This window comes from Centroberyx gerrardi, chromosome 17 (genome assembly GCF_048128805.1).
Source record: "Centroberyx gerrardi isolate f3 chromosome 17, fCenGer3.hap1.cur.20231027, whole genome shotgun sequence".
NCBI classification, from domain to species: domain Eukaryota; kingdom Metazoa; phylum Chordata; class Actinopteri; order Beryciformes; family Berycidae; genus Centroberyx; species Centroberyx gerrardi.
In genome coordinates, this window is record NC_136013.1 from 22885016 (window position 1) to 22894362 (window position 9347).

The following is a 9347-nucleotide window of genomic DNA, read 5'->3' on the forward strand; positions in this document are numbered from 1 at the left end:
TACCATTGTAAAAGAGAAAAAATGATTCATACTTTGTTCTTGTCATCAGGTGGCAGTTTTGGACTCCCTCTCACCAAATCAGAAAGCCGAGCTGATCCTGGATCCAGACAGTAGCGCTTTGGACAATGAGACCATTGTGAGGGATGTGTTCAGCAGCTTGACAGAGTCCCCTGATGAAGAGCAGCTCGATCAGTTTTTCGAGACTTTTGCAGGGCTCGCTATGCAGGTGAATGCTTAACTGTGGGATTGCTTGTCATGTTTTCCCATCAACTGGGTTGATATAAAGGCCATGCAAAACATCTCCCGGGCTGAAGGACATCTGGAATAAGCCTCTTAGGGGCCTAAATTGGACCGACCTGTAATGATGAATTTCCAATATTCTCCTGGAATGACTTGATCCCTGGGATGTCTTGATTCCTACTGCTGATGCTCTGAAGTACAAAGATGTGCCACCAAGCTTAAACTCATTTCTGCCATGATTACCATAAAGGCAGCATGCCCCTCTGAAGTAAACCACAAATCATTTCCTTTACAGAGAAACATCACCGTCATCCAAAATCCAGCCGTAAGCGACACCATCCTGAACCTGACCTTGACAGCTCTTGCTCCTGAATTCCACGACTTTGAGCCAAGAGACTTCCAGCGGTGGTTCCAGGTCAATCTGGTTGTTGTGATGGCCAGCATCCATCCTGGCAGTTTGGTTGTGATCCCCAGTAACATCAGCTGTAGATCCTACAATGCCATGTAAGAGATGATCATTTTGAAGGCCACAGACGCACATGGCGAGGCTGCATAACAGAACTGCGACTCCAGACAGACCGCAATAACATGTGTTTTCTTCCCTCAGACTCACTGGTCTTCAGCAAAGTTTGGGATCCCTGCCACTGCATCTCTCACAGGGTGTGAGATCAAGCATCGAGTCACTAATGGAGACATTCAGACGTACGTGGCAAACTGCACTTTTGACACAATTGTTCTGGAAAGCCAATATCCACTACTCTAAAAATAGCTCTATTAATGCCATGTTTCCGATTGAATTTTCTCTCAAACAGGCTGCCCAAGGCCAAGACCTTTCTTGGTAAGTTGACTGTTATGGGTGTTTTTTGTTGGATGGTGCACTATCGATCACAATGCAGAAGACACAAGTTAGGCATGGCAAAGTTGTTAAGGGGGCTGCAATAAGTTTGCGTAACCTTGTCTAATTTGTCACGAGACTGACAATTATGTTTTGCCTTTCTCCAGTGCAAAGAAACAGCGGTTGATGGTAAGTCAAAAGAAAATGGAGACGTCTGAAATTGGTCCAACAATTCTCAAACTTAAGCTACAACGTCTGAAACATTCATTTCTTTTTTGTCTTTTGGCAGAGTACCGTGTCTGTGGTGGAGTCGACAGGTAGGCGCATCACTTTTTTGTTCAGAGTTGGGATAGGCAAAGGCGCTTTGAGCCATCCAATAGAGACAACAACAGCTTTCTTGTTAATGTTTCCTTCAGCTCACGGCTTGAACAATTCCTGTCTTCTGGCAATTCCTCTGGAGCCCTGTGCAATTTTGCCATCACTGAGCACGCCTGTTCCTCGGTAAGCTTTGTTTCGTCTACGTTGAGAGTGTCTGTGAGCCATGTGGCTCCTACTCCAGTATCTTGAGTTGATTTGCCTTAGACACACAGAAACCTCACTTTTCCCCCCCTGTATCATTTTGTTTTTCCAAGGCTACCCATCTCACACCCAGCAATTTGGTCACAGTGATGAAATGCTCTCTGGGAAGCCAAAGGACATATCCGGTAGAGGTCTGGAAGCTTTTCTTCCAAAAAGCATCTTCTGTGCTAGACCAGGCCCTTCTGGAACATTCCACCATGGTAAACCCAATCCCATAATCTCAGAGAACTCTTGTTTTCCTGTGTGAATTTTATGTCATGCCAAAATGGTTTCTGCCATTCCAGGCCCCCAACAACAGTGGCCCATCCCTGTCACATGCCCTTGAGGCACTTGGAGAGGTGAAAATCGCCAACTTCAGCCAGGCACAACTGCAGAATCAGAGCTTTGTCAGCAAGTGGTTCCAGGGGAAACTTCGTCCATTCTTGGCTGCTCCGTCCCGCAACTTCCTGGTCTGTCTCAGCTCCAGGAACTTCAGCTGCCAGACCTACCGAATTGTGTAAGTAAAGACGTGACACCTTGCTCCACTGTGGAAAAAAGATGGCAGAGGAGCCTGCAGTTGTCAAATAGATTAGATCTTAAGGGTCATCTTTCACATTTCAGCATCCAGGCTCTCAGCAGCCAAATGGCAGCCATGGACAGAGAAACACAGCAAGCAGTCTTCACTCACTTCATCTATCCATTCCTCGCAAGAAATGACTCATCAGGTAAAACCGGAGACTCGGGGCTCAACTCCGTAAAGTCTTGATACCATGCGGCGTTGATATCCTGCCAACGTCTTTGCTTGTGTCTTCATTTCAGATCCTGGCTGTGTCTCCAACATCAGTGGTAGCACGGAGTGGCTACAGACAAACTTTGGCAACTTCTCTGGTTTTGCAACCCTGCAGGATTTGCAAACCCTCAATCCAAACTTCTCCAGTGTAAGTGGCTGGTGTGATTGTAGTATTAGTGGCCCTCATTGAAAGGTCCACCTAGGGTTTGGTACTTAAACTGTCTTTGTTTCCTTTTGTAGGCAGATGCGTTGTCACTGCTTACCCCTACCCAGGTGGCACAGCTGACACTGAGCTCAGGGGCCTTGAATGACACAGACCTGATCGAGGTTGTGTTTGAGCGACTGGAGCAGGGTAACGCTCTGGAAAATGTGGATGAGTTCCTGAGGCAACTGACAGCAGATGGAGAGGTGGGCTACTCCTCCACTTTGGGAAAAAGGAAAATCCTGGGTTTTGAACTGAGCATAGTCAGCCGTGTACTTACATATCTATGTACATGTCTCTCCATCAATTGTGGGGGACTCGAAGCAGATTAAATGTTACTTTTCATCCTATTAGCATTTTTAATAGGCTGCTAGGAAAGCTTGGTCTGCTGGAAATGTATCAATTGTGTCGAGTTCAAATCCTCTCATGTGGTACTTTTGCAGGTCCCTGATATCCAACCTGTTGTGAGAGATCTTGTAATGAATCGGACCTTCACCATCATCAGTCCCCATTTCCCCGGCTTTGAAAGACAAGACTGGTTTGCTTGGTTCCGAGTAATACTGATTCCTGTCCTCCCAAGTTTCAATCCAGTGATGCTCAAGAGCGCAACCGCAAACATCAACTGCACAAACTACCGTGTCGTGTGAGTTGCATTGCACAGACGGACGACATTGCATGGCTCAGGTGTACAAAATGTGATTGAGGAACTGGTTATGAGTGTGTCTATTCACCATTTGCAGTGTGGGAGGGTTGGCCGAGGCTTCCCCTGCGATACCGTCGCGCAGGCAACGAGGGATCGCGGAAGTTCTGCTGGACTTCCTGATGAGATCTGCCGACGTCATCAACACACCAGGTATGGCCGACAGAGTAGACAGTGCCACACAGCTGCTTATTTGGGCTTGCCCATTGACTTCAGACCATGGCAAAGTATGCTTAAATTGCACTGAGTAGTGACCCAACCGTTTAATTGTATGGCAACTTTTCATTTGACCTGTCGCATGTATGTGTAATAACGAGAGATAACGCTTGCTACTTTGTAGACATGCTAATGTCCATTGTTTTTATGTCTTAGCTTGCAGGCAGGGAATCCGCAGTGACGAAGAATGGATCGAAACCAACCTGGGTCCGTTTTCCGAATACACAACCTACTCTGACCTGACATTCTTCAACATCTCTGGGGTAAATCACACGTTATGCTCACAGTCTTCCTTTCAAGCACAGCGCAATGTCCGTAACCTTTTCACGTCTGCTCGTAGGTGTAGATTTACCATTGTAAAAGAGAAAAAATGATTCATACTTTGTTCTTGTCATCAGGTGGCAGTTTTGGACTCCCTCTCACCAAATCAGAAAGCCGAGCTGATCCTGGATCCAGACAGTAGCGCTTTGGACAATGAGACCATTGTGAGGGATGTGTTCAGCAGCTTGACAGAGTCCCCTGATGAAGAGCAGCTCGATCAGTTTTTCGAGACTTTTGCAGGGCTCGCTATGCAGGTGAATGCTTAACTGTGGGATTGCTTGTCATGTTTTCCCATCAACTGGGTTGATATAAAGGCCATGCAAAACATCTCCCGGGCTGAAGGACATCTGGAATAAGCCTCTTAGGGGCCTAAATTGGACCGACCTGTAATGATGAATTTCCAATATTCTCCTGGAATGACTTGATCCCTGGGATGTCTTGATTCCTACTGCTGATGCTCTGAAGTACAAAGATGTGCCACCAAGCTTAAACTCATTTCTGCCATGATTACCATAAAGGCAGCATGCCCCTCTGAAGTAAACCACAAATCATTTCCTTTACAGAGAAACATCACCGTCATCCAAAATCCAGCCGTAAGCGACACCATCCTGAACCTGACCTTGACAGCTCTTGCTCCTGAATTCCACGACTTTGAGCCAAGAGACTTCCAGCGGTGGTTCCAGGTCAATCTGGTTGTTGTGATGGCCAGCATCCATCCTGGCAGTTTGGTTGTGATCCCCAGTAACATCAGCTGTAGATCCTACAATGCCATGTAAGAGATGATCATTTTGAAGGCCACAGACGCACATGGCGAGGCTGCATAACAGAACTGCGACTCCAGACAGACCGCAATAACATGTGTTTTCTTCCCTCAGACTCACTGGTCTTCAGCAAAGTTTGGGATCCCTGCCACTGCATCTCTCACAGGGTGTGAGATCAAGCATCGAGTCACTAATGGAGACATTCAGACGTACGTGGCAAACTGCACTTTTGACACAATTGTTCTGGAAAGCCAATGTCCACTACTCTAAAAATAGCTCTATTAATGCCATGTTTCCGATTGAATTTTCTCTCAAACAGGCTGCCCAAGGCCAAGACCTTTCTTGGTAAGTTGACTGTTATGGGTGTTTTTTGTTGCATGGTGCACTATCGATCACAATGCAGAAGACACAAGTTAGGCATGGCAAAGTTGTTAAGGGGGCTGCAATAAGTTTGCGTAACCTTGTCTAATTTGTCACGAGACTGACAATTATGTTTTGCCTTTCTCCAGTGCAAAGAAACAGCGGTTGATGGTAAGTCAAAAGAAAATGGAGACGTCTGAAATTGGTCCAACAATTCTCAAACTTAAGCTACAACGTCTGAAACATTCATTTCTTTTTTGTCTTTTGGCAGAGTACCGTGTCTGTGGTGGAGTCGACAGGTAGGCGCATCACTTTTTTGTTCAGAGTTGGGATAGGCAAAGGCGCTTTGAGCCATCCAATAGAGACAACAACAGCTTTCTTGTTAATGTTTCCTTCAGCTCACGGCTTGAACAATTCCTGTCTTCTGGCAATTCCTCTGGAGCCCTGTGCAATTTTGCCATCACTGAGCACGCCTGTTCCTCGGTAAGCTTTGTTTCGTCTACGTTGAGAGTGTCTGTGAGCCATGTGGCTCCTACTCCAGTATCTTGAGTTGATTTGCCTTAGACACACAGAAACCTCACTTTTCCCCCCCTGTATCATTTTGTTTTTCCAAGGCTACCCATCTCACACCCAGCAATTTGGTCACAGTGATGAAATGCTCTCTGGGAAGCCAAAGGACATATCCGGTAGAGGTCTGGAAGCTTTTCTTCCAAAAAGCATCTTCTGTGCTAGACCAGGCCCTTCTGGAACATTCCACCATGGTAAACCCAATCCCATAATCTCAGAGAACTCTTGTTTTCCTGTGTGAATTTTATGTCATGCCAAAATGGTTTCTGCCATTCCAGGCCCCCAACAACAGTGGCCCATCCCTGTCACATGCCCTTGAGGCACTTGGAGAGGTGAAAATCGCCAACTTCAGCCAGGCACAACTGCAGAATCAGAGCTTTGTCAGCAAGTGGTTCCAGGGGAAACTTCGTCCATTCTTGGCTGCTCCGTCCCGCAACTTCCTGGTCTGTCTCAGCTCCAGGAACTTCAGCTGCCAGACCTACCGAATTGTGTAAGTAAAGACGTGACACCTTGCTCCACTGTGGAAAAAAGATGGCAGAGGAGCCTGCAGTTGTCAAATAGATTAGATCTTAAGGGTCATCTTTCACATTTCAGCATCCAGGCTCTCAGCAGCCAAATGGCAGCCATGGACAGAGAAACACAGCAAGCAGTCTTCACTCACTTCATCTATCCATTCCTCGCAAGAAATGACTCATCAGGTAAAACCGGAGACTCGGGGCTCAACTCCGTAAAGTCTTGATACCATGCGGCGTTGATATCCTGCCAACGTCTTTGCTTGTGTCTTCATTTCAGATCCTGGCTGTGTCTCCAACATCAGTGGTAGCACGGAGTGGCTACAGACAAACTTTGGCAACTTCTCTGGTTTTGCAACCCTGCAGGATTTGCAAACCCTCAATCCAAACTTCTCCAGTGTAAGTGGCTGGTGTGATTGTAGTATTAGTGGCCCTCATTGAAAGGTCCACCTAGGGTTTGGTACTTAAACTGTCTTTGTTTCCTTTTGTAGGCAGATGCGTTGTCACTGCTTACCCCTACCCAGGTGGCACAGCTGACACTGAGCTCAGGGGCCTTGAATGACACAGACCTGATCGAGGTTGTGTTTGAGCGACTGGAGCAGGGTAACGCTCTGGAAAATGTGGATGAGTTCCTGAGGCAACTGACAGCAGATGGAGAGGTGGGCTACTCCTCCACTTTGGGAAAAAGGAAAATCCTGGGTTTTGAACTGAGCATAGTCAGCCGTGTACTTACATATCTATGTACATGTCTCTCCATCAATTGTGGGGGACTCGAAGCAGATTAAATGTTACTTTTCATCCTATTAGCATTTTTAATAGGCTGCTAGGAAAGCTTGGTCTGCTGGAAATGTATCAATTGTGTCGAGTTCAAATCCTCTCATGTGGTACTTTTGCAGGTCCCTGATATCCAACCTGTTGTGAGAGATCTTGTAATGAATCGGACCTTCACCATCATCAGTCCCCATTTCCCCGGCTTTGAAAGACAAGACTGGTTTGCTTGGTTCCGAGTAATACTGATTCCTGTCCTCCCAAGTTTCAATCCAGTGATGCTCAAGAGCGCAACCGCAAACATCAACTGCACAAACTACCGTGTCGTGTGAGTTGCATTGCACAGACGGACGACATTGCATGGCTCAGGTGTACAAAATGTGATTGAGGAACTGGTTATGAGTGTGTCTATTCACCATTTGCAGTGTGGGAGGGTTGGCCGAGGCTTCCCCTGCGATACCGTCTCGCAGGCAACGAGGGATCGCGGAAGTTCTGCTGGACTTCCTGATGAGATCTGCCGACGTCATCAACACACCAGGTATGGCCGACAGAGTAGACAGTGCCACACAGCTGCTTATTTGGGCTTGCCCATTGACTTCAGACCATGGCAAAGTATGCTTAAATTGCACTGAGTAGTGACCCAACCGTTTAATTGTATGGCAACTTTTCATTTGACCTGTCGCATGTATGTGTAATAACGAGAGATAACGCTTGCTACTTTGTAGACATGCTAATGTCCATTGTTTTTATGTCTTAGCTTGCAGGCAGGGAATCCGCAGTGACGAAGAATGGATCGAAACCAACCTGGGTCCGTTTTCCGAATACACAACCTACTCTGACCTGACATTCTTCAACATCTCTGGGGTAAATCACACGTTATGCTCACAGTCTTCCTTTCAAGCACAGCGCAATGTCCGTAACCTTTTCACGTCTGCTCGTAGGTGTAGATTTACCATTGTAAAAGAGAAAAAATGATTCATACTTTGTTCTTGTCATCAGGTGGCAGTTTTGGACTCCCTCTCACCAAATCAGAAAGCCGAGCTGATCCTGGATCCAGACAGTAGCGCTTTGGACAATGAGACCATTGTGAGGGATGTGTTCAGCAGCTTGACAGAGTCCCCTGATGAAGAGCAGCTCGATCAGTTTTTCGAGACTTTTGCAGGGCTCGCTATGCAGGTGAATGCTTAACTGTGGGATTGCTTGTCATGTTTTCCCATCAACTGGGTTGATATAAAGGCCATGCAAAACATCTCCCGGGCTGAAGGACATCTGGAATAAGCCTCTTAGGGGCCTAAATTGGACCGACCTGTAATGATGAATTTCCAATATTCTCCTGGAATGACTTGATCCCTGGGATGTCTTGATTCCTACTGCTGATGCTCTGAAGTACAAAGATGTGCCACCAAGCTTAAACTCATTTCTGCCATGATTACCATAAAGGCAGCATGCCCCTCTGAAGTAAACCACAAATCATTTCCTTTACAGAGAAACATCACCGTCATCCAAAATCCAGCCGTAAGCGACACCATCCTGAACCTGACCTTGACAGCTCTTGCTCCTGAATTCCACGACTTTGAGCCAAGAGACTTCCAGCGGTGGTTCCAGGTCAATCTGGTTGTTGTGATGGCCAGCATCCATCCTGGCAGTTTGGTTGTGATCCCCAGTAACATCAGCTGTAGATCCTACAATGCCATGTAAGAGATGATCATTTTGAAGGCCACAGACGCACATGGCGAGGCTGCATAACAGAACTGCGACTCCAGACAGACCGCAATAACATGTGTTTTCTTCCCTCAGACTCACTGGTCTTCAGCAAAGTTTGGGATCCCTGCCACTGCATCTCTCACAGGGTGTGAGATCAAGCATCGAGTCACTAATGGAGACATTCAGACGTACGTGGCAAACTGCACTTTTGACACAATTGTTCTGGAAAGCCAATGTCCACTACTCTAAAAATAGCTCTATTAATGCCATGTTTCCGATTGAATTTTCTCTCAAACAGGCTGCCCAAGGCCAAGACCTTTCTTGGTAAGTTGACTGTTATGGGTGTTTTTTGTTGCATGGTGCACTATCGATCACAATGCAGAAGACACAAGTTAGGCATGGCAAAGTTGTTAAGGGGGCTGCAATAAGTTTGCGTAACCTTGTCTAATTTGTCACGAGACTGACAATTATGTTTTGCCTTTCTCCAGTGCAAAGAAACAGCGGTTGATGGTAAGTCAAAAGAAAATGGAGACGTCTGAAATTGGTCCAACAATTCTCAAACTTAAGCTACAACGTCTGAAACATTCATTTCTTTTTTGTCTTTTGGCAGAGTACCGTGTCTGTGGTGGAGTCGACAGGTAGGCGCATCACTTTTTTGTTCAGAGTTGGGATAGGCAAAGGCGCTTTGAGCCATCCAATAGAGACAACAACAGCTTTCTTGTTAATGTTTCCTTCAGCTCACGGCTTGAACAATTCCTGTCTTCTGGCAATTCCTCTGGAGCCCTGTGCAATTTTGCCATCACTGAGCACGCC